This window comes from Neophocaena asiaeorientalis, unplaced genomic scaffold (genome assembly GCF_003031525.2).
Source record: "Neophocaena asiaeorientalis asiaeorientalis breed wild unplaced genomic scaffold, Neophocaena_asiaeorientalis_V1.1 scaffold430, whole genome shotgun sequence".
NCBI classification, from domain to species: domain Eukaryota; kingdom Metazoa; phylum Chordata; class Mammalia; order Artiodactyla; family Phocoenidae; genus Neophocaena; species Neophocaena asiaeorientalis.
In genome coordinates, this window is record NW_020173691.1 from 1,724,951 (window position 1) to 1,750,479 (window position 25,529).

The 25,529-nt window shown below is 38.6% G+C and overlaps 1 long non-coding RNA gene across 1 annotated transcript in view; it reads left to right on the forward strand.

The window, feature by feature from the left end:
• The first annotated feature begins 304 nt into the window (after nucleotides 1–304).
• LOC112403138 (uncharacterized) overlaps nucleotides 305–25,529 on the forward strand; it is a 44,412-nt gene continuing 19,187 nt past the window's right edge. Inside the window, exons 1-2 of the long non-coding RNA XR_003003850.1 lie at nucleotides 305–1,485; nucleotides 1,577–1,709. This is a non-coding gene — a long non-coding RNA (uncharacterized LOC112403138). The remainder of the gene's footprint in view (nucleotides 1,486–1,576; nucleotides 1,710–25,529) is intronic.

Consider the following 25,529-nt stretch of genomic DNA (forward strand, 5'->3'; position numbering starts at 1 on the left):
ATGGTCATCAAGTAGTTAATTTCTTTCACTTGATGGGGGTTTTATTTTATTTTATTTATTTATTTTTTTTATAAATCTATTTATTTATTTTTGGCTGTGTTGGGTCTTCATTGCTGTGCGCAGGCTTTCTCTAGTTGTGGAGAGTGGGGGCTACACTTTGTCATAGTACGTGGGCTTCTCATTGCGGTGGCTTCTCTTGCTGCGGAGCACAGGCTCTAGGGGCGAGGGCTTCAATTTAGATACTATTATCTAGGTACTTCAAAGAAGGGCTAGAGCTGAGGATATGAGGGAGTGGTCTGCCCAGGGTCCTGCTTCTGTTTCATTACAGCATCTGGGCCTCACTTGGTACCTGGGAGCTTTGGAGCTGAGCTGGGAACTTCATTGTTATCTTCTTGAGAAGCAGTCTCTGACTGACAGATGCACATATCATTCTCAGAGTCCAACAAGTGTTGTTGCATACTGGATGAACTTAACAATTTAATAGAATGAATCTGTAACATATCTAATGAAAAAAAAAGAAACAGATACAACAGGCACTGTTACTTTACATTAAACAGAATAGCAGCTTCAGCTCCTCTATAAACATTTTTTTCCACACAATACATTTCCAATCAATGGATATTAACCAAGGTGTAGAGTCCACATTTCATGGAAGAGCTTGTGTCTTCAACTTTTGGAAAACGACAGGTAAGGCAGGATGTGAGGCAGGGAAGCTAACAAATGGAGGACGTGTACAAGGGGAGATATGAAAGAAGAAGTGTACATAACCCCAAAATCACCTGTTGATTGTAAATGAGGAAAGACGACGTTCCAAAAGGGTGATAAAATATGAGGAACAGGAGAAAATGGGAGTTTATAGTAAAACAAACAAACAAAAACTATATCAGAGTATAGAACTAAGAAAACTGAATTACACTTCAGAAGTTGATTAAGATAGAATGCTAATAAATTGCTCCAACCAGTTCTTCTGGAAGATAAGAAGTCTGGCAAGCCAAACTGAATAGAGATGATGGGGTTGTCACCTTGTTTGTGAGTAAGATCTTGTAAATAAGCCACAACACATATTTATGTTTTATTCCCCAAGCCTGTAACATCCAGTCCCAGGAAATATGGGTTGATGTTTGGTTTTATGCTCTAATTGGAGAGAACCATAATATATGGATGTGGGTGGAAGAGAGGTCAAAAATGACTAGCAAGTTCTGGCCTCCAGAAGGATGGGCAACAAGAAGGTAGAAATAATTGTCCAAAATTAAACCTATCTGTAGAAGATTTTCTGACTTTATGAAGGTGGTAGACTATGACTGCCAGTTCTTTCCATCATTCCTGATTTCCTCCTGTGTAACAACTTTTGCCAGTGTTTGGTGGAAGATACATGGGGTTAGACAACCGTGGGATCTAGTGAAGAAGTCAGTGGGAGTCTGTTGCCTCCGTGTCCGATGATGGGCTGAAGTCTCTGTGCGTCAGCAGAGCTGCCAGCGAGAAAAGGTAAGATGAAGTAAAGGAGAACAAGGAAGAACTGGAATTAGGAGGAAAACCTAGAACGCACATTTGCCTTTTACCAACTTCCATGATGTAGGTGACTTTGGAGAAGGATCCAGTGCCCTTTCCCATGTTGCTGACCATGTACCTGGTGCAGGACTTGTGAAGCAAAGGAGGAGATCTGGAGAGAGCTTCAGGAGCTGCGATCACAGCTGTGTCCCTAAGTCAAGGTGAGATTCCAGGTTGGTGAAAATGTGCACTGCTGGCAATAGTGCCTGTTGCCCTCTTCATAGTATAATGGCCACTGCTTCACTTCTGCCTTCCAAGTCTCATGCAGAGTTCTTTTAAGGCAAACCTTAACCTAGCATTAAATAGGAAAAGGAATTCTGGGAAATGCAGTTTCTGATTCAGCTAAGTTGAAATTGTACAAAGCCACCCCAGTCTATCCCTTGCCAACTTGCCATCCATTTACACTTCTTTTAACCATACATAGAACTTCCAAACAAAGACATTAGAAAATGATGTTTCTACCTAAGAAGATGCAACTGTCTCTTCCACAGTTGAAAAGATACCAATCCTCTCTTGAAATGAAAGTGCATAGTCTCATGTGTTACTTTATCCATTTTGGGGGTGATATTCATTCTTCTTATACTTGAGATCCACTCTCCCTTTGAAATTCTGAAATTTAAATACTGAGATATAAGGATATTACAGATTGAATTGTGTTTGCCAAAAAGATGTTTTTGAAGTTTGAATCCCAGACCTTGTAAATGTGATCTTATTTGGAAATAGCATAGTTGCAGATGTAATCAAGTTTTAAAAAGGTCATATTGGATTAAGATGGGAGCTAATACAATTGCTGGTGTAATTGGACCAATCCCTCTTATAAAGAGGGAAATTTGGACACACACAAAGGAACCAATGGCATATAGATAGGGAGGTGGAAATTGGAGTGATTCATCTAAGTGGCAAGGAACACCAAAGATTGCTGGATATCACCAGAAAGTAGGAGAGAGACATGAGACAGATTCTCAGAGCCTCCAAAAGAACTAACTCTGACGACACCTTGATTTTGGACTCCTAGCCTCCAGATTGTAGGGGAATACATTTCTATTGTTTTAAGTCACCCAGTTTTTGGGACTCTGTTATGACAGCCCAAGGAGACTAATACAACGGATAACTACATTTACCACATTTAATATTAGCTGGTAGATAGAGGAGAAAGAAAGAATTGGTTAATATATAAACAAATATATTTATATCAAAGTAAGGAATGTTTATAACTCTTACTGTCCTAATTTCTACGAATGCTCATGTAGTCACAGCTGATGTTTATAACTTCCTTCTTTTACTACCCATTCCATTTACCCTTTGTCCTCAGCAAGCCTCTCACCTGGTCATGGTTCCTTGCCTGCTACGGTAACCTAAATCCTCATTTTCTAAGGATCTGAGCCTTTGGCAGTCCTGTCTGCACTGGATCCTTTTGTTACAGGACATGAGAGTGTAGGAGGTGCCCTTAGTCTAGACGTAGTTCTTCCTACTCCCATAGTCCTGTAGTAATCCAATTTCCCCTTGGTAGTCGCAAGTCATCCCAGCAATACAGTAACCTCTTTCTTTGCCTGTTGTTTCTTTAGCAGGAGGGGATCAAAGTAGCCAGACTTCCAGTTTAATGGAGCCATTGCTGCATCTCCTAGCAGAAGCATCTATCCCTTGGGAACTAAGACTTCTAGACCAGTAGGGCCAAAAGTTGCAGAGTAGGTCAAACAAATTTTGCAAGTAGATCACCTGGAGTAACAGCAAGAGGTGTTTTTTCATTTACAGCTCTTTCTGGACCTGTGAATTTTGGATAGGGGAGAAACAGCAACATATATTGGTTGACAAGTTAGAGAATTTACCGAATCTTGCAGGACATTACCCTAGCCCTGAAAATTTTTCCATTCATCTAGCTCAGTAACTGAATTGTTAAAAGAACTATTTTACTGCATCAGAGTGATGGACAACATAGTAAAACTAGTAAATTCCATGAGTGTGATCCTGTTGCCACACTTCATGTGCTGCAAAATAAGTTCCTTGGTGAGAAGCAAAGCATTGTGGAATACCAACACAGTGAATTAGACATTAGAATTCTATAAGCCCACAGACACTAATTTTGGCAAAAGTATTGCAAGCAGAGAAGGCAAATTCATATGAAGGGTAGGTTTCTGTGGAGTGAGAACAGAACACTGTCCCTTCCGCAATAGAAGAGGTCCAATATAATTAACCTGCTATCAGATAGCTGGCTGATTACTCTAGGAATGGTTCTATTTCAGGGGCTTGGTATTAGTCTCTGCTTTGGGTGGGTTGAATTTGGATCCTCAGCAGTTTCTGTAGCCAGGGTAGCCATGGTGAGTGGAAATTCATGTTGCTGAGCATAAACTCCATCTCTGCCATCATGGCTATTTTGTTCATGAGCCCATTGTCAATGATAGGTGTGACTAGAGAAAGGGACTTGAAAGAAGTTCACAGAATGTGTCATCTTGACCATTATTAAGATCCTTCTATGCTGAGGTTGAGCTTTTTTGAACATTAACATGGCACATTCTGTGCCCGTTCAGGGAGTTCTATCCATTGACTTCTTTCCCAGACTTTTCTGTCACCAATTTTCCAATCATGTTTTTTCTAAGTCCCTGATTATCCATGTAAACCATTAGCTACTGCCCATGAAGCAATGTAGATCTATATCTCTGACTATCTCTCAGACAAAATGAACAACCATGTACACCGCTGCAAATTCTGCCCACAGGGCAATTTCTCCTTCACCACTATCATCCTTGGCCACCCCAAAGTGGGGCTGTAGTGATGTAGCCATTCATTTTAGGGTGATACTGAGATATCACACAAAACTCTGCAATCAAGGTCAAATATTTTTCTTTCAGTCCACTGGTCACAGAGAATGTCTCATGAAGCCATAGTGTGAGTTCAAGAATAGAGACCATGGATATTTGGGTCACTTGTTTACTCAACTTACTTGTATCTGATTTCACATATGCCAATTCCACTTGATAATGGAATAATATTATTCATGCCTAACTTAGAGGCTTATTGGGTCAATAACTCTTAATTCTTCATGAACAATTCATGTTGCATTATAACAAGATGGTCTATGAATAAACTTCCAGTTTCAAACTGTTACTCAGAAAAAGAGCTCTTCTTCTTCTCTTCTAAAGAAGCTGTCATAATTTTGTTCCAAAATCCTAAATGTCTGCTCCATGATTCACCTATCAGGTGAATGGGCTCATACAGGATCCCTACCTAATACAGACCCTTCTAGTACCATGGGATGTACTGGAGTTAGATGCAAGAGCAGCTTGCATGATAGCCTTGAAATATTGTAGAGACTTCTCTTGTTCTGGAGCTAAGTTTCTGCACCCAATTCCAATGTGTGGGTTTTTTTTTTTCCCCACCATACTAAGCTATTATTGGACACCAGATGGGCGTCCTACAATTCAACTCAATTCTGACACTATCTACCTGGAGATAGCACCAGATCCCACAGGTTAAGGGCTTAATCCTACAAGACTAACCACCCACCTCCTCCACTCCAGACACCAATCAAAGTCCATGTTATTACCAGTGTTTCTGACTGACCAGCTATAGATTGTGGGTTCCAATAACAACTCCTCCTTGGATTTGATTAATTTGATAGAGTGGCTAACAGGACTCTGAGAAACATTTTACTTACAAGTTTAACAGTTTATTATAAAAGCTTATTAGGAATAGCCAGATGGAAGAAATTCATAGAGCAAGATATGGGGAAAAGGCACAGAGCTTCAACGTCTTCTCAGAGAACACCACACTCCCCAAATTTCCATGTGTTCACCAACCCAGAAGCTCTCCAAATCCTGTCCTGTTGGATTTTTATAGAGGTTTCATTATGTAGGCATGATTGATTAAATCATCAGCCATTGGTGATTGAACTCAATGTCCAGCCTCTTTCCCCTCCCCAGAGGTCCTGGGTGGGGCTGAAAGTTCCAACCATTTAGTTACATGGTTGGTTTCCATGACCCCTAGCCACCATACTTAGGTGCTTTCCAAAAGTTATTTCAGTAACGTAACAAAATACACCTTTATCACTCTCATCCATGGGAAATTCCAAGGGTTTTAGGAGCTCTCTGTCAGAAGTGGAAACAAAGATCAAATATATATTTCTTATTGTAAATCACAATATAATAGGACCCTACTTAAATTAATAACCTTTCATGTTACTTGGTAAATAGACTGGATTAATATGCCCAATGAGGTATATATTTTCTCCAAAATCCAATAAGGCCTGTTAGACATTGTGCCTCTTTCTCAGTAGTAGGAAGGGTCAGAATAACAATTTATCCTTTACCTTGAAGAGAATTCCCTAAAAGCCAATTGTCTTTGGTGCCAGGATAAAGTTGAAGTCTTTATCATGAGGCTATTGAGCCTTCTACAAACATATTTGATTATATAATACTTTTATGGCATGTTTAAATTATAATTATGTCCTTCTGAATCATTTCTTGAGTGAATAAACCTGGAGTTCAAAGGAGGAAGTAAGCACTTAAGTCAACTTTTTGTTTTTAGTTACAACTCTTTTCATCTTAGGGGATAAGTATGTTTTCTCCTCAGGACAAATGTCAACTGAAATGTCCTAGAACATCAAACACTACATACCATTCTTTTTTTTTTTTTTAATTTTTTCTTTATTTTTCTGGCTGCGTCACATCTTAGTTGTTGTGCACAGGCTCTTCATTGCAGTGTGCAGGCTTTTCTCTAGTTCTGGTGGGTTTTCTCTCTCTAGTTGTGATGCGTGGGCTTCTCTCTAGCAGACTTCTATCTAGTTGTGGCTTGTGGGTTTTTTTCTCATTCTAGCTGTGGTGCATGGGCTCCAGGGCATGTGGATTCCATAGTTTGTGGCATGTGGGCTTGCTCGTTGAAGTGCGTGAGCTTAGTAGTTGCGGCGTGTGGGCTTAGCTGCCCCGCAGCATGTGGGATCTTAGTTCCCTGATCAGGGATCAAACCCATGTTCCCTGCATTGGAAGGAGGATTCTTTACCACTGGATCACCAGGGAAGTCCCACTACGTTCTATTCTTAAGGATTCCTCTTGTATAGTAAAAAAAAAATACTTAGGTCTAATGGCCTTGCCTACCAAAGGGCCCAGAACCCAGCTCCACCCACCAGTGGGCAGGCACCAGCTCCAGGAGGAACATGTTCTAGACAAAGGAGCAAAATAAAACTCCAGGAGAAGGATTAAGTGAAGTGGAGACTGGCAATCTATATGAGAAAGGAGTTCAGGGTAGTGACTATAAAGATGATCAAAGATCTCAGGAGAAGAATGTATGTGCAGAGCAAGAAGTTAGATGTTTTTAACAGAGAATTAGAAAATAGAAAGAACAACCAAACAGAGATGAAGAATACAATAACTGAAATAAAAATGTACTAGAAGGAATCAACAGTAGACTAAATAATATAGAGGAATGGATCAGCAAGCTAGAAGAAAGAGTACTGGGAATCAGTGACACTGAACAGAAAATACAAAAATGAAAAGAAATGAGGACAGTTTAAGAGACCTTTGGGACAACATCAAGCACACTAACATTCACACTATAGGGTTCCCAGAAGGAGAAGAGAGAGAGAAAGGGATAGAGAACATATTTGAAGGCATAATAGCTGAAAACTTCCCTAACCTGGTAAAAGAAACAGACATCCAAGTCCAGAATGTACAGAGAGTCCCATACAGAATTAACCCAAAAAGGAACACACCAAGACACATTGAAATTAAAATGATAAAAATTAAAGGTAAAGAATATTAGCAACAAGGGAAAAGCAACAAATAAAACACAAGAGAACTCCCATATGACTATCAGCTGATTTTTCAGCTGCAGACCAGAAGGTAGTGGCATGATATATTTGAAGTAAAGAAAGGGAAAAACTTACAACCAAGAATACTCTACCCAGCGAGGCTCTCATCCAGATTTGATGGAGAGATCAAAAGCTTTGCAGACAAAGAAAAGCTACAAGAGTTCAGCACCACCAAACCAGCTTTACAAGAAATGTTAAAGGGACTTCTCTAAGTGAAAAAGAAAGGCCACAAGTAAAACAATGAAAATTACAAAATGAAAAAGCTCACCAGTAAAGGCAAACATACAGTAAACGTAGGAAATCATCCACACACAAAGATAGAAAGGTTAAAAATAAAAGTAGTCTGTATTCACAATAAGCAGTTAAGGGATACACAAAACAATTAGATGTAAAATATGTTGTCAAAACCAGTAATCTTGAGGGGAGGAGAGTATAAATGGAGGGTTGTTAAGATGCACTTGAAATTAAGAGACCAGCAACTTAAAACAATCATATATATATATATATATATATATAAATACAAACAAAAAAAGCAAAAGGAATCCAAACATAGCACTAAAGACAGTCATCAAATCACAGGAGAAGAGAACAAAAGAAGAAGAAAGGAAAAAAAAAAACGTACAAAAGCAACCCTAAAACAATTAACAAACTGGCAATAAGACCATACATATGAATAATCACCTTAAATGTAAATAGACTAAATTCTCCAATCAAAAGCCATAGATTGGCTTAATGTACAAAAATAAGACCTGCATATATGCTACCTACAAGAGACTCACTTTAGCTCTAAAGTGAAGGGATGGAAAAATTTATTCCATGCAAATGGAAATCAAAGGAAAGCTGAGGTAGCAATACTTATATAAGACAAAATAGACTTTAAAATAAAGACAATTACAAGAGACAAAGAGGACACTACATAAGGATCAAGGGATCAATCCAAGTAGAAGATATAACAATTTTAAATATATATGCACCCAACATAGGAGCACCTAAATACATAAAGCAAATATTCATGGACATAAAGGTAGAAATCAACAGTAACACATTAATAGTAGGGTATTGAAACAACACACTTACATCAATGGGCAGATCAACCAGACAGAAAATAAATAAGAGAATGGCCTTAAATAACACATTAGACCAGACAAACCTAACTGATATATAGAGAGAGCATTCCATCCGAAAGCAGCAGAATACACACTCTTTTCAAGAGCACATGGACTATTCTCCAGAGTAGATCACATGCTAGGTCACAAAATAAGCATTAGTAAATTTGAGAAAAGTGAAATCATATCAAGCATATTTTCAGACCACAATGCCATGAGACTAGAAATCAGCTGAAAAAAAAAAAAAAAAAAAAAAAAAAAAAACAAACCCAAAAAAAAAAAAAAAAAAAAAAAAAACCCAAACAAGTGGAGGCTAAATAATATGCTAATAAAAAACCAGTGGATCACTGAAGAAATCAAAGAGGATGATGATCCAAAACCTATGGGACACAGCAAAATCAGTTCTAAGAGGGACGTTTATAGTGATACAAACATACCTCAGGAAACAAGAAAAATATCAAATAAACAACCTAACCTTACATCTAAAGGAACTAGAGAAAGAAGAACAAACAAAACAGTAAGTTAGTAAAAGGAAAGAAATGGTAAAGATCTGAACCGACATAAATAAAATAGAGACTAAAAAAAAGCAATAGAAAATATCAATGAAACTAAAAGCTAATTCTTTGAAAAGATAAACAAGGCAATTCTCTGATGGTCCAGTGGTTAGGACTCTGTGCTCTCACTGTTGAGGGCTGGGGTTTGATCCCTGGTCAGGGAACTAAAATCCCACAAGCCACACGACCAAAAAGAAAACAAAAGATAGGGCTTCCCTGGTGGCGCAGTGGTTGAGTGTCCACCTGCCAATGAAGGGGACACAGGTTCATGCCCCAGTCTGGGAAGATCCCACATGCCATGGAGCGGCTGGGCCCGTAAACCATGGCTCCTGAGCCTGCATGTCTGGAGCCTGTGCTCCACGACAGGAGAGGCTGCGACAGTGAGAGACCTGCGCACCGCAAAAAAAAAAAAAAGAAAACAAAAGATAAACGAAATTGATAAACACTTAGATATACTCATCAAGGAAAAAAAGGGAGAGGGCCCAAATCAATAAAATCAGAAATAAGAAAAGAGAAGTTACAATTGATACCACAGAAATACAAAAAATCATAAGATTACTATGAAAAGCTATATGCCAATAAAATGGATGACTTAGAAGAAATGGAAAAATTCTTAGAAATGTACAATCTCCCAAGACTGAACCAGGAAGAAATAGAAAATATGAACAGACCAATTCCCAGTAATTAAATTTAATCAGTTATTTAAAAACTCTTAGCAAGGGGCTTCCTTGTTGGCGCAGTGGTTGAGAGTCCACCCGCCGATGCATGGGACACGGGTTCGTGCCCCAATCCGGGAAGATCCCACATGCCGTGGAGCAGCTGGGCCCATAAGCCATGGCCACTGAGCCTGTGTGTCCAGAGCCTGTGCTCCGCAATAGGAGATGCCACAGCAGTGAGAGGCCCCCATACCGCAAAAACAAAAAAAAGCTCTTAGCAAAACAAAAGTCCAGGATCAGATGGCTTCACAGGTAGATTCTATCAAACATTTAGAGAAGAGTTAACACTTATCCTTCTCAAACTATTCCAAAAACTTGCAGATGAAGGACACTCCTGAACTCATTCTATGAGGCCAGCATCACCCTGATATCAAAGCAAACAAAGATATCACAAATAAAGAAAATTACAGGCCAATATCACTGACGAACATAGATACAAAAATCCTCAACAAAATATTAGCCAACCAAATACAACAATACATTGCAAGTATCATACACCATGATCAAGTGAGATTTCTCTGAGGGATACAAGGATGATGGTTCAATGTCCACAAATCTATCAGTGTGACACACCACATTAACAAATAAAAATCATATGATCTTCTCAATAGATGCAGAAAAATATTTTGACAAATTCAACATCCATTTATAATAAAAAAAAAAAACTCTCCAGAAAGTGGGCATAGAGGGAACATACCTCAACATAATAAAAGCCATATATAACTAACCCACAGCTAACATTTCACTCAATGGTGAAAAGCTGAAAATTTTCCCTCTTATATTAAGAATGAGACAAGGATGCCCACTCTTGTCATTTTTATTCAACATAGTATTGAAGGTACTAGGCACAGCAATGAGACAAGAAAAAGAAATGAAAGGAATCCAAATTGGAAAGAAAGAAGTGAAACTGTCACTGTTTGCAGATAACATGATACTATACATAGGAGATTCTAAAGACACCACCAGAAAGCTACTAGAGCTCATTAATGAATTTGGTAAAGTTTCAGGATACAAAATCAATATTCAGAAATCTATTGCATTTTTATACACTAACAACAAACTATCAAAAAGAGAAATTAAGGAAACAATCCCATTGCGATCACATCAAAAATAATCAGATACCAAAGAACAAGCCTACCTAAGGAGGTAAAAGACCCATACTCAGAAAACTATAAGACATTGATGAAAGAAATTGAAGATGACCGAAGTAGATGGAAAAATATACCATGTTCTTGCATTGGAAGATTTAATATTGTTATAATTACCACACTACCCAAGGCAATCTACAGATTCAATACAATCTTTATCAAAATACCAATGGCAGTTTTCAAAGAACTAAAACAAATAATTTAAAAATTTGTATGGAAACACAAAATACCCCAAATAGCCAAAACAATCTTGAGAGAGAAGAGCAGAGCAGGAGGAATCAGGCTCCCTGACTTTAGACTATACTACAAAATTACAGTACTCAAAATAGTACGGTACTGGCACAAAAACAGACACATAGATTAATGGAACAGAATAGAGAGCCCAGAAATAAACCCATACACGTATGGTCAATTAATCTATGACAAAAGAGGCAAGAATATACAATGGAGAAAAGAGAGTGTCTTCAATAAGTCATGCTGGGAAAACTGGACAGCTACATGTAAAAGAATGAAATTATAGCATTCTCTAACACCATATACAAAAATAAGCTCAAAATGGATTAAGACCTAAATGTAAGACTGGAAACCATAAAACTCCTTAAAAAAATATAGGCAGAACACTCTTTGACATAAATTGTAGCAATATGTTTTTGGATCTGTCTCCTAAAGCAAAGGAAATAAAAGCAAAAATAAACAAATGGAACCTAATTAAACTTAAAAGCCTTTGCACAGCAAAGGAAACCATCAACAAAACAAAAAGACAACCTACTGAATGGGAGAAAATAAGGGGTTAACACCCAAAATATATAAACAGCTCATACAGCTCAACATCAAAAAAATAAAACCCAGCAACTCAATTTAAAAATGCACAGAAGACCTGAATAGACATTTTTCCAAAAAGGACATGCAGATGTCTAACAGGCACATGAAAATATGCTCAACATCACTAATCATCAGAGAAATGCACATCAAAACTACAATGAGATATATTTTCACACCTGTTAGAATGGCTCTCATCAAAACGACCACAAATAATACATGTTGGTGAGGATGTGGAGAAAAGGGAACATTTGTATGCTGTTGGTGGGAATATAAATTGGTGCAGCCACTGTGGAAAACAGCATGGAGCTTTCTTGAAAAACGAACAATAGAACCACCATGTGACCCAGCATTTCCACTCCTGGATAAATATCTGAAAAAAACAAAAATACTAATTCAAAAAAGATACACACACCCCAATGTTCATAGCAGCATTATTTACAATTTACAAGATGTGGAGGCAACCTAAGTGTTCATCAACAGATGAATGAATAAAGATGTAATCTCACGGATATGGAGAACAAACTACTGGTTATCAGTGGGGAGATGGAAGGCGGAGGGGCAAAATAGGGGTAGGGGATTAAGAGGTACACACTATATATGTAAAATAAGCTGCAAGGATATACTGTACAACACAAGGAGTATAGACAATATTTTATAATAACTATAAATGGAGTATAACCTTTAAATTTGTGAATAACTATATTGTACACCTGTAACTTGTATAATATTGTAGAGCAGCTATACTTCAGTTAAAAAATGCATTAAAAATACTTAGTTCTAGGAGTCATAAGTACGGTGAGTATAATTGCTTTACAATGGTGTGTCAGTTTCTGCTTTATAACAAAGTGAATCAGTTATACATATACATATGTCCCCATATCTCTTCCCTCTTGCATCTCCCTCCCTCCAACCCTCCCTATCCCACCCCTCTAGGTGGTCACAAAGCACGGAGCTGATCTCCCTGTGCTTTGTGGCTGCTTCCCATTAGCTATCTATTTTACATTTGGTAGTGTATGTATGTCCATGCCACTCTCTCACTTTGTCCCAGCTTACCCTTCCCCCTCCCCATATCCTCAAGTCCATTCTCTACTAGGTCTGCATCTTTATTCCCATCTTGCCCCTAGGTTCTTCTGACCATTTTCTCTTTTTTTTTTCTTTTGTTTTTAGATTCCATATCTATGTGTTAGTATACGGAATTTGTTTTCCTTTTTCTGACTTACTTCACTCTGTATGACAGTCTCTAGGTCCCTCCACCTCACTACAAATAACTCAGTTTTGTTCCTTTTTATGGCTGAGTAATATTCCATTGTATATATGTGCCACATCTTCTTTATCTATTCATCTGTTGATGGACACTTAGGTTGCTTCCATGTCCTGGCTGTTGTAAATAGAGCTGCAATGAACATTGTGGTACATGACTCTTTTTGAATTATGGTTTTCTCAGGGTATATGCCCAGTAGTGGGATTGCTGGATCATATGGTAATTCTATTTTTAATTTTTTAAGGAACCTCCATACTGTTCTCCGTAGTGGCTGTATCAATTTACATTCCTACCAACTGTGCAAGAGCATTCCCTTCTCTCCATACTCTCTCCAGCATCTTCTATTTTTGTGAGAGAATGAATTCAATTTTTTCAGATCCACTAAATATGGGGGATCTGCTGAGCAATATTTTGCATGGCTTATGTTCTACCAAATCAAGAGAAAAATCTAGAGATGTAGAGGCAAAGGCCAAAAGAATAGAACACAAGTGTTTATCCTTTTAGCTCTTGCCCTTTATACCTGTCAGTTCCAAAATGGTCATCAGAGACATTTCCTTTTTCCTAATCTGGACATGAGTGGCTGGAATCTCATGAAAGTGTTCTTCCCAAGCTAGGAAGAACTCTGCCTTACCATGTATCTTTTAATTTTTTCATTAAATAAACATTTGCTTCATTTATATCTTGAGTGGCCCAATGTATAGGAAGTGCTTATCAAGATATACACTTAAGGGAGCCCAAAGCCTCCCATCTAGTCTGTTCAGACTATGTTTCTCCAGGGCAAAGAGGCATTTGGTTTGCCCTATAGCAAGCATATAATTTTATGTTTTCCTTTTAGTAAGAACTCGGTATTTTATTGTTGAATGATCAGAACATTTTTATTCCATTGGTATTTCCCATCTAAAACAGCTGTTGTCTCACAAAATTCCAGAATATTAAAAAAAAATAGCTTTTATGATCTGGTGTGAGCCATTGTGTTTAAATGAGATGGTATCAAAAAGCTATTCTCTACCTCATAAGGCTGTCATGGCAGAGTACCCCAAAGATCTACTTTTCTCTCTTTAGCTAACTTACAGCTGTCTTGTTTGGGATGGTAGGGAGAAAAATGTTGGTTGAAAGTGGTAGGAGGGGCAATGTCAGGATCACTGATAGAATAGCAACAAAATAATAATTATTATAATTGTACTGCTCTGAATTTAAATGGCACTTTCTTTCCAAAAGTCTCACAACACTTTTATGAATAACTTTTTTGAATTCAAAAGCATTTACTGAAGAAGGTAGAACAAAATATAATTATATTGGAATTTTACTCTGAAGTATAATTCAATTCATACAAACTAGACTTACTGAAATAGAATTATTGACACACACGTGGACATTTGTAAGGTTTATTTTTGACAAAGGAAGTCCAAGGGTATGTGTCTTTGAGGAGAACATTAAATATAGGTGCTAACACATTTTTATATAATGGAAAAGCAAAATCCAACATCTCCCTACCCTTAGCCCAACATTCTTGGTTGAGGTATTTTAAAGGACATGGCTCCAAGACACCAGTAAAAGATAAAGTATTTTGTTCCTGGAATAGCAAGAGAACCTAGAAAGTTTCTTGGCATATAGAAAAAATTAGATTCAAAAAATTTTCTAAGACAGAGAGCAGGCAAGAGGTAAGCAGGAGAGGAAATGACAGCCTGCATGGTTTCTTATCTTTCAGCTTTGGCCCACTACAAAGACTGTAAATGGTCTTTTAACACAATGAGTTAAGAACTGTCAGCCTAGAGAGATGACTTGAGGACAAGTATTTTATATTGCTCTTAGAAGTAACCCCCAGATTTCACTAGCTTCTGCATACTTTGTACCTTGCCCACACCTCCAGCCTCAGCTGAAAAGCAGCAGAAAGTAGTAATACCATGGCAGACTCTAGAGAAAAATTACCTAGATTCAGCTCGTACCCTACTGGTTTGCAGTTATATGACCCTGATCAAGTGACTGGTTACTTATCCCATCTGCAGCTCTGTCTCCTTATACCTAAAATGGGGATAATAATAATTGTACCTGTCTCATCTGGTATGGGGGCACACTTATCTCCACCATACATATCTTCTCTTGTTACTTCAAATGCCATGTTCCTTCTCACCTCAGGGCCTTTGCACAAGCTATTCCTTCTGCCTGTAAAGTATTTTGCCCCCTTCTTTCACTGGCTGACTACTGCTGATCTTGTAGGTCTCATCTTAAATTTCATTTAATAAGGAAAGCTCTGACCCCCATAATTTGGTTCAGTCCCTCTATTGTGTTCTATGTGCTGGTGTTGGCTCACACTGGCTAATGAGATCTGTTTGTTAAACATTCTGGAATTTTGTAAGCTTGGCTAGTAGCTTAAAATCCCAGTGGAAGTGTTTACTCCCTGGAAATTGGCAAATGCCACATATCAGGACTATTTCTTTTTAAGTCCACCACTGTATGGTATGTAGCATCCTATACATTTTCTTTATCATAATTTTTATTCTGCAGTTATTTCTCTGATTGTTTATTTAAGACCTGCCTCCCTTACCAAGCTGTAGGCTCCACGAGACAGGAACAATTGAGACATCTGCGTATCTACTGCTATATTAGCCGTACCTAAAACGAAGTCTGGCCTGGGCTCTTAACTCTGTTAAAGAAACAGATCTATAAAGAAGGCAGGCTGGCAATTGGCACCTATGCTGCTTCCTTGGGCAAGAAGACAGTTACTCAGGAATTAAGGAGGTCGAACCAATGTTGACACTTCTGCTACTACTCCCTTCCGTGTGTCATGTGATAGCTGGTGGTGTAATCCACGATGTAATACTCGTTGTGGGGCTATTAGAAGCTCTTGACTACCACAGGACTTGAGTAATCATGTGAGGTGAAAAGATGGCAGGTATGTCCATCATTAATGTTTGGAGAAATGTAGCCTCTTACCTTATTATAACCATCCTTCTTGGTAATTCGGGTAGCCCTAGAGTTCTCAGAGATGTCACTATGTGAGTACCTCTTTGCCACCCACACCAGCAACTTCAGATGGGACTAAATGATTGCAAAATTGCCTATTGAATAGCGTTCCAGGGTGGTCCCGGGTCTGTCACCCCTTGGTACTTTGCAGCTGAAGGAGGGTGTCATGTGGGTGTGTTTTGATTGCCTGAAGCTCATGAGTGGAGAAAAATCTAAAGAACTCAAAAAAGATAGCCCATATGGTTTAGCAGATGTGGAGAGACTGGACCAGACTCACCAGCTGAGCTGCAGTGGCCTGAGGGCCTGCTTCCCGGATCTTAGTGCCTTCAAGTTCAGAGAGTGACCTTCATGGCCAGAAAGCCCCCCAGAGTACCTGGAAAGTCAGCAATTTCTTTTCCTATCTGAGGCAGTTGACCTCTGCTGAGGTCAGCTTCCACCAAAAATTGACTCCAGTGGATGTACCTAGGATAGAGTTCTGCCTGCTATCACACAGAAGCTGTGTAAAGTCAGGCGACCTGGCATGGAGAAGTGGGTCCAGTGGAGACAGGTGTGTAGGTGCAGATACACACCAAGGACCTCTCCAGTCAGTCAGTCACTGAGCTTGTAGATAAGTGGGGAAGGAGTCCCTACAATATCCAGTAGCCACAAACACAACTGAATATCCTAAATCAATTAGGAGAGTGACCTTCCCAATCTAGAACTATTGAATGCTCATCCCTTATCTGGCTTGGTGGATGGACAGGACTTTTCCCAGAGACTCAACAAAGGGCCCTCATATGCTCACATCTCAGGGTAATGCCCAGAGATCAGGTTGCAGACAATCAAGGACTTCTAGACTGGATAGCAGGTGAGCTGAGTTTACCTAGGTACCATCCTGGGAGCCTGAGAAGTTGTAAAATTTTCAGATTATCAGGCATTAGGAAATCCAAACAAACGAACAGCTAGGCATTGCTCACAGCCTCCTCAAACTGGCTAAACTTACCTGGGAAGCCTGCTTTTATTCACTCCCCTCCCAGGTATAAGGCAATGAGACTCCTGGAGAGCATTGCTCAAGCTTCAATGCCGGTACGGACGTCCTGGGTACCAAGTTAAGAAGCAGGTCTGATTCACAAGATGAGAGATGAAGCCTGAGCTCCTGCATTGCTACCACACTTTTGGAGTTGCAAAGCTGCTGATTCAGGGACCACACTCTGGGTAACAGGTCTCAAGAGACACATTTCACAAAGAGGTAATTACCATACCACGTGAGGAGTGGCCCCAGGAGTCCAAGATGGCTCTCTCTGGGACCTGTTGTGGGCCCTGCTTATGGGTCTGATTTTACTCTCCACACTTCAATTTTTAGAAAATAGAGAGAATAAAATCTTTGAAATGGAGATAATAATACCTGTTCTTTCTCAGCCTCTTAGAAATATCATGGGAAAATAATTTAATGCCTGCTAAGTGTCTTCAAATCCAGAGTGCTATTAGCCCCTTACTTGAGTACCTTTGCACAAGGACAGAAAAGTGCTTCTTAACGACCCAGTGTCCACACAACTGTTTGGCATCAAAGACTGCTGCAATTATATGGATGGCATCTTTGCTCACCCTGGTTGTTAGTCAAGCTGTTCATGTTCAGATATAAGTTTTATTGGTTTATGCTACACTCCTTCCATGCCGTCAGTTCTAGGCTGAACTGTTCCTTTTAATGGGCTGGTGGCAAACTTGTGGCTTGGCTACTCAGGGCCCATAAATGTCAGTATGCTTTACCGGGGCTGACATGGTTTTTCACTCCTGAATTGTTTCTGACAGCCCATGTACGGCTAAAAGACCAGGGCATTTTTAGTTTTAGTTAAGCAACACCAAAATCCTCCAGGTTGCAGCTAAATCCCTCTTTTGCTGCTCTTGAAGTGCTAGCTGAGGGCACAGTGTATCCTCAGCGCCAAAGGCACCGGCACAGATGGGGCTGCTCCGGGCTGATTCACCTATATTTAACACGGCCCTAATTACCCACAGGTCTCTGAGTGAGGAGGACTGATGAGCAGTTCAAGTTCCCTGCATAGAAATAGCCCCAGAATAGTTCCAGTGTTGTTTCTAATTGCAATGGATGAGCAGACTGTCTCATTAATCCTCCCCTATCAGCGTGCAAACTGGCTGCCCCAGAATAGCCCTGATCTCAGCCAGCCCACAGCCGGCTTTGGGGCTGGTGGTTTTGTACATATTTGGAGAGGGAAGGATCTTCTCCCCAGGGATGGATGTGTGTGTTTAGGGGTGAGGAGTCAGTCTATGAATTCTGGAATCTTGGGTAAACATAGGGACAGGATGCAAAAAAGTAAAGAATATCACACTGGGTCTGGACAGGATTGGTTCAGAAAAGCTATGAAGTAGCTGAAATAAGATCTTCAAATGCCCCCAGCATGTTCTTAGGCCCTTTTACCTCTATGTCTGAATATTTTACTCTACTCAATTCTCCTTGTTCTGCCCTTTCTGTCCCTACTCAGTGTAGGATCTGATATCAGTTTTATACACCTTAGTATGAATGTGCCATTAATAGGTTTTTACATGTTTACAGCTTTACAAAACAAAAGATATTTTCCTTTACACACTCATACCATGAGACCCTCACAGCAATCTTGCAGAAGTTAGCAGTAGCAGGCATTATTTTCATTATACAAAAGAGGAAAGTGAGGACCGGCAAGGAACCATTTGTGAGCACCCCAAGATCACACAGTTAGCAATGGACAGATCTTAGACAAGAAACCAGATCTTTCTCTGATAGTTCTGTTTTCTATTTAGAGAAATATATCTTATGGTCAGGATGATGCCATGGAAAGAGAAGAGTCTGGAATCAGATTGGGATTTCAACCTCTGGGACTTTGTGCATGTTGTGAGGATTAAATAATATAACGTACATAAAAAAAAAAACTAGTCAGAAAAGTGCACATAAGAAGAAGAAAATCATTTAATTCCACAACACTAAGCTATTTTGTACTTTCCCTTGGGGAGAAGGAGATAACCCTTTCATAGCACAGGGTTCATAAAGTAATATGTGGACCAGTCTTGCTTCCTTCTCTCTCTCTCCCTCCTTCTCCTTCCCCATCTCTTCCCTCTCTAATCATTCGTGGAGCCCCTGTATATGTTAGGATCTGTGGGAGATGCAGCAATTTAGAAATCAAATTGCCCTCCACTTCCAGACCATTAAATCCAATCAATTTTTTTTATATCCAACTGCCTCTACACTGTAGAGGCAAAGGAGAAAGAGCTAAATAGAAGAGATGAGAATTATAAGTAAAATTTGTTGAGCAGCTATTGGCTCGAGGAACTGTTAGATATTTATATGTATTTATATGTATATATACATATATATTTTCATGTATGTGTGTGTGTCTGTAAAATTTTATTGAATATTCACAAAAGAACTATCAGGTATTCTTCACATTACAGAGAAAAAGAAAAGTTCAGCAAAGATTAATAACTTTATTTAGAGAAGATACTTTATTGTCTCAACTTATCATCCAATATCAAGAAGGAAAAAAAGTACAGATGAGAAGCAAAAATGAGAGCCTTGCCCCAAAACACATAAATCCATGCAAATGAGTGTAGACATACAATCTATAATCACAGATCTTTAGGGACACGTGCGGTTATTTTCTCTTCCACAAGGTCGAGTCCTTCACAGCCTTCTAGACCCATCTTTAAAGTCCTCCTTTTCTTCTCCCCATCCTTTGCTCACACGTATTGGTCTTTTCTACCGCTGTGCTCCTATAGTGTGTTGCATACCCAGCATAGTCTGCATTCCATGACTTTACTGTAATTTAAAAGTTCTCATGTCTCATATCTACCTCTTGTGAACTCTTTCAGAGGGATGACACCTGAAATGCCTGATAAACCAACTAAGAAATAAATGGAAAGAGCCCACTTCTAGATAAGAGGAGGCACTCTATAGTAATATTTACTATACATTACTGAATATTTAGTACACCCCAAATACAGTCTCCAATCCATTATGTATAGCTTCTCATCCAGTCCTCATAACCTCCCCAAAAGGTAGGAATTATTATCCTTCACTATTTTTGTTGTTTTTTTTTTTTTTGGTAAATGGAGGCTTTGCAAAGTTGGTCAGGGCCATGCCAGAATAGTGAGGAAACAGGATTGGAAGCCCAGTCTGTGTCACACAAAGCTGTTGCTCTTCAATCCCAATGTTCAACTTCCTCCGATGAATGAATAAAAGAAGGAAATAAAGGGCTAGAAGATAGGTGAATAAGTGTAGAAATGAAGGAACTTAATCAGTTCCCTCTAACTCTTTTATTCTCTTGGCTTAACATCCCAAATTCCATCATCTATGGTTGGTATTGATCTTCTGAAGCTTTGAATAACCATCTCAGATAATGCAGGCACTCTGGAACACTGGTGACATAACTTTCTGCACTGCCTGAAAGTTGATTTTCCCAAAAAGTAACCCTCCATGACCAGACCACCAGTGGCCTTCGGTAAATGCCTAAGATTTTATCGTCCGGGCATTCCTTATGACAAGGGGCTAGTAAAGTGCAAATTCCCATGGGAGGAGCTGTATATTTATTCATTGTTGTCCATTAACCTTAGCATTTCACCTCCACAAATGTTAAGGGAAAGTATTCATTTTCCGTGGCTGCTCTAACAAATTAGTACAACCTTGGGGGCTTAAAGCAACAGAAATTTATTTTCTCACAGCTCTGAGACTAGAAGTCCAAAATTAAGGTGTCAGTAGGGCCACAAAATTTGGAAGGCTCTCAGGAAATAGCCATCTCTTGCTTTTTGAGCTTCTGGTGGCTGCCAGCTTTCCTTGGCTTGCAGCTGTATCACTCCTTAGTCTTCTCATCACCTACTCCTCTGTGTGTGTCTAATCTCCCTCCACCTTTCTCTTATGAAAACACTTGTGACATTATTTAGATCCACCTGGATAATCCAAAATAATCTCCTCAAGAGTCTTAATATAGTCACATTGTGGACACTTTATCATATAAGGCAACATTCACAGGTTTCTGAAATTAGGGTCTGATAGCTTTGGGTGGAGGGGAGACCATTCAGCTCACTCTAAGGAAGCTATAACCTTCCTCTGGGAAGACCTAACCACCCAGATCTTCTCCAGGAGCTCAGTCCCAGGATTATTTAAGAGGATGAACAGTCCAGTGCTTTGGAAACCACAGACCTGGTTTTTAAAGCTCCAGAAAGAATTAAAAATAGTAAATACTTTTGAAGCCTAAGGAATCTTTGGACAGATTTCAAGCCCTAGGTATCTCTGAAGAGAGGAAGTATGGATGGGAAGTAGTCAGCCAGAGGCAACCTAAGGGCACTGAGTAGAGGATGAGACATTCAGCATGGGGGTTTAAAAGCGTGCATAGGACAGTACTGGGGTGACTACCTACATCAACTGGATTATCTCAGAATTTAAATTGGTCTGTTTAATAAGGTGATTATGTAATTCTAAGATACACCAGAATTTAAATCCTATTAATTTGTGTGACTTCCATCCAGTGACTTGGCCTTTCTGACTTCCTTAAGTGCTAAAGTAGGAGTGATCCTACCTCCCTCAGGGAGGTACTATAAAGACTAAGATGACATATATAATATAGTTTGTAGGGTGCAAAATGTATGGTAGATGTACAACTAATGTTGGTTTTCCATGTGATTTTGAATATTGTGTCCCATGAAGACCTTTATACTGCAGGTGTAGATTTTGGGCTTAAGAAATATAATCTAGTAATGCTGAAGTATACCTTTCCAAATTTCATTTTAAGAGGTCTTAAGCACACCAATAATGAGATGAACTGACTTCACCCATGTGCCTCCAGATATGATGCATTTAGAAGGACACACCATCGTCTTTGTTTTACCTACTAAAAATGTATATCCTATAATCAAACCATCAATCCTGAAAATATCAAATAAACGCAAATTAAGGGACATCCTACAAAATAGTCTTACTATGTATTTCAAATATACTGTCATAAAAGACAAAAAAAAGGCTGAGAAAAGCCTTCTGCTTAAAGCAAACTAAAGAAATATGGATATCTTTGTCCAAGATGGCAAAGTAGGAAGACCCTGAACTCAACTTCTCCATGGGCATGCCAAAATTACAGATTAACTATCTGTGAGAACAGCCTGAAAACTAGCAGAAAAAGATTTTCTACAACTAAAGATATAAAGAAGGAACCCCAACAAGACAGGTAGGAGGGATGAAGATGCAGTATAGTCAGGACTCACACCCCCAGGTTGACAATCAACAAACAGGGGGAAATCACAATCATAGAGGTTGTCTCCGAGGATCAAGGGGAAATAAAACAAAATGAAATCAGACTCATAGATACAGCGAACAAACAGGTGGTTACCAGAGGAGAGGGCTATGGTTGGGGGTGAAATAAGTGAAGGGGATTAAGAGGTACAAACCTTTAGTTCTAAAATGGATAATGCATGAGGATGTAATAAAGCATAAGGAATATAGTTAATAATACTGTAATAATTGTGTATGGGGACAGGTGGTTACTAGACTTATAGTGGAGGTCATTTCCTAATATATGCAAATGTCAAGTCACTGTGTAGTATACCTGAAACTAACATAATATTGTACATCAACTATATTTGAATGAAAAAAAAAGAAGGAAATATGACAATTAAATGTATTGTGTAATCCTGGATCAGATTCTTTACCAGGAAAAATTACAATAAAGGACATTTTCAGGGATAGTTGGCAAAATCTGAATATAAAATGTGTATAATTTTCTGTTTATTTTTTAAAATTTTGGTAACTGTACTGTGATTATATGTGAATGTTCTGAAGAAATACATGGAATTGTTTAGGAATGGGGGGCATGATATATGTAACTTACTCTCAAATGATTCAGAAAGTAATATATGCATATATTTAATTTATATATGTATATATTGTTTATATCATTGCCCAAAATTATATACATGTAATTTTTAAGTTTACATATGTATATTTTTGGGGAGAGGTAAGAACATATATATAAATGTATAAAGTTTTGGCAATGATGTAATATGTAGATTGGCGAATTTTAGTAAATGGTAAATGTGGGTAAAGGATATATTGAAGTGCTTGCTATTTTTCTTTAAATTTGAAACTATATCATAATAAAGTCATGAAAGTTAAAAACTTAAGTAAAGACGTCTCGTAAGGAAGAAATCTGTATTTCTAAAAGCGATGGTCAGGGGTTGGAGAGAGTGATGCACTGTCGTGTGATTTTCTCTGTTTACTTGGCATATACCCCAGGTTATAGCCTTCAACTGGGCATTCCCCATCTCAGCTTAGGAAACATCCTTATACTAGCCCTGCAGGTTAATTCTAACTCTGAGCTGAGAAGTCTTATGTCTCCGTTCCACTTTCCAGAGCAAGGAGACAGAATACTTAGAAAAGTAGAGTTAGTTCATCACACTTGTGCTGTACCGATTGCTTCTAAGACAGAGAGCATTCTTGGGAAAGGCTTGGGGTCATCCCTGCAAAATTCACTGGGTACACAGTTGCACATACCAGACTCTAAGTCAGGGTTTGATAAGATTCCAAAAGGGTGGTCATTGATGGGAACCCTGATACCAATATTAATGACCTAGTCCCTGATTTTCCCTCCTTCTTTCCGACTTCATCTCTTGCCCTCAGCCCCCACCGTCCTCCTGCCAGCACCTTTTGTGCTGCATCCATACTAATCAGAGCTCACCCCATACTGGCATGGAGTTCCTTGCCTTTACCCAAGTTTCTCCCTCCATCTGGAACACAACATTGCAAATCAACTATACTTCAATTTAAAAAAAAAAAAGAAAAGAAATATAGTCTGAGTCTGGGTTCAGATTATTGATCTAAATTATTTATTTATTTATTTTCTCAGGAGAAAACATAGGAGTTAGAATTTTTATAATATGTTGCTGGCAGATGCACCAGAATTTTCCTTCTTGACAGATGTGATTGCATTTAAAGGTTTAAAAAATAATCTGACTCCCTCTCAAGAGGGTAGACTGAACAAATTCTATAAGTGCTCTCCTGAGCCCACCTCAAATTCCAAACACATAGAAATGTAAGGTAATAGATTTAAAGTAAATCCTTAAAAATACATTGCCAGTTTTGAAATCCAGAAGTACATTCTCTAGGTATCAGAAAGGGAGATTCTAGAAATAAGAAATAAGTAGGATTTGAAGCCATGTGTCCCAGAGGGTTATACAATCAGATGAAAGATGTAGGGTTCAACCACCCAAGTAAGAACAGGAGACTGGATAGCAAACTTTGTACCTGGTGGAATATGAAAATGTACTCCTTGTAAGAAAAAACAGCTCCGCATAGAGCTTTGGCCCTTGTCCAAAGATACAGCACAGAATTAGGATGTTCTTCTAAATATAATGGAAACAGACTCAACCATAGCAAATAAGAGCCCTTACTTAAACATCACGTTTTGGAGTAAGATAAATCTCTTGTATTACCTATTCAGTGAGAAAATTCATAAACAAGAATCTAATATATAACTGGTCCAGAAGTAGTGAACTCAAAACAGTCTCAGCAGAAACAACCATGCAATGGTTTTAGGGATACATCTCCAACTGTGGGAAAGCATAGGAAATATTTGTAGAACAAGTCTGATAAATATTTAGTTCTTTTTCAACCTGACAAAAAAACTTTTAAATGAGCATGTTTAAGATGTTCAGGTATAAGGGAAAGAAAATAATTCAGAGAATTATAATAGGAAATTATGAAGAAGAACAGGCACATTTGAAAATGAAAACTGTCATAAAAATAAAACACAATGCACAAAGTTAAACAGTAGACTATATTTACTAGAGGAGAGATTAATAGACTGAAAAATAATTTTGAGGAAACCACTTAAAACGTCTGAGATCAAGAAAAATAAGTAGAACATTTGGAGGAAAAGTTAAAATGTACAGGGAAAAGAAGGAGAAGTTTTGACAAATGTCTAATAGAAATTCCAAGAAGAGAGACTAGAGATAGTGGGAACAGATAATATTCAAAAAGATGGTAGTAGAGAGTTCAGGAATTGAAAGGAGACACTGGATGCAGATTGAAAAAGGAGCAATGACAATGAAGCAGGATAAATAAAAACAAATTTATATTTAAATACATTGTAGAGAAACTACAGAATATCAAGGAAAATCAGAAAACCTTCAAAATTACCAGAGAAAGTTTTGCTTGTAGAAAAGGAGGGCTATCAATTTTTTGAAAACACCAGAGACCTGCTGAAGTCATTCTGAATTATGCAAACAAAATCCAGGGGAATAAGGAAACCTAGAGAAGTAATCATGGCATTTGGGCATGCTTTAATGCTAATGCATCTTCCATTTCTGGAAGAATCAGCTGCGAGGCTGAAAAGTTGAGCGGAACTTTTGGCAGGCTGAGAGAACTAAGGGAAACATTGGAGTTCAGTGTTCCCTCCTTCAAGGATGGAAGGACACTGGTAAATCTCACAGGTTTTGGATTGGTACCCCAAGGGATTATAGCCTTGGACTAAGAATATGTAATGAATATATCAACCTTCATAGAGGTTGTAATCAATCTTTGCAGCATTTCAATCACGTATTGAGTAAAGTGAGTCTGGGTTTGAGAGTGCTCCTAACACTACCCTAGCTGATAGATATA